Source organism: Geospiza fortis, unplaced genomic scaffold, assembly GCF_000277835.1.
Source record: "Geospiza fortis unplaced genomic scaffold, GeoFor_1.0 scaffold40, whole genome shotgun sequence".
NCBI lineage: Eukaryota > Metazoa > Chordata > Aves > Passeriformes > Thraupidae > Geospiza > Geospiza fortis.
In genome coordinates this window covers 12,028,161-12,029,608 of record NW_005054297.1, presented here as the reverse complement: position 1 = coordinate 12,029,608, position 1,448 = coordinate 12,028,161, and positions in this window count along the sequence as shown.

Here is a 1,448-nt window from a genome sequence, read left to right as displayed (position 1 = left end):
CGGGCTCAGCCCCTGCTTTGCTGCTCTGCCCACATCCCGGGCTCGGGCGGCTGCTGCTCCTCTGGAGGAAGAAATAAGCGCTGAAGCCGGTGCGCGTTGGCTTGGTGGGGATGGAGTGACCTGTCCAACACCCAGATTCTTCTCGTTCGTGGCAGGTTTTGACCCATAAATGCCACGATCGGGTCCTGATAGAAACAAGTGTACTTTTACCAGCCTAGGAGGTTAGGTCTGATGGATTCTGTTCCCCTAGTTAGGGAAAATCAGAGCTCAGGTGCCAGTTCTTTACCACAGTTGCTGAAATTCCAGGTTTGATTTAAAGTAGTAGACTTGATTGCTGTATAGGAATTAGACGTGGCGGGGTTTTAAATTTGCCTTCACCTGTGCTCTGCGTGTGGGGATTTTGGGCCTCTTCCTTTCCCCAGGCTGTTAAGATGCAGTTTTGTGATGCTGAAGAAGCAGCCAGACTTGTTCTTCTTTATGAATTTGATGTTTTTGTGCAGGGTCTTGGAACCAAAAATCATTAAGATCCAGGCAAAATAAAAGTTTATTTTGTAATCTGGAATGAAGGTATTGAAATTGCAAATTTGGAAGTAAAATTAATATTAAAATATGTATTAAAAAATACTACAGACCTTTTCATGATGCTCAGAGCTGTAATGAGGTTTTTATAGGCTGCTTCCAATACAGGATTGAATGAGATCCTTGCGTAGGTTTATGTTGCAAAATACTTTCTTCCTCCTCTGAAAGTACCTTCTCCACACATGTGATCCATCCACACTGACATATATGCCAGCACATTCCCCACATGCCATATGCAGTGCTCTCACATGCATGATTGTGATTGTTAAAGGACAGCACCGGGCACCCATGGACCACTCTTATTATTTTGAGTGTGTCAAATAAATGAGGCCTTCTTAAGTTAGCTTACACATCAAGTGAGAAGGAAGCTAAATTTATTAACACCCGGAGGAGTCATTGGGAACTGATAGTCTTTTGCAATTTAGTCTTTGTGGAGAGGTTACAGACACTTCTGCACGCGTACAAGAGATGTGCTAAGTTTGGCATCATTTTAGGTTGAATGCCAAGTAATTAGTCATCTAGAAAAGATGCTTTATGAGCATTATCAGATTTCCAAAATTAAACCACCAGTAAATATGTAATATATGGTGATTTTTATTTTAATACAGTTGTCCTTTGCAAGATGTTTTGCAAGAGTAGGTATTTTTCCCCTGTAAGTGTGGAAGACTTTCAGCAAAACGCAATCAAGGAGAAAAAGTTCATCGTATCTTCTTGAACTTTCACATTGGGAATATTGAAGTAAATGAGAGAGGGAGGCAAAACCTTAGATTTCAGCCTGGGGAAAACACCTCTGGGCCAATATTTCACAAAATGGATATTATTTTGCTTCTTCCTTCCTCATAACCATCTCTATGGCTAACATTTAACCA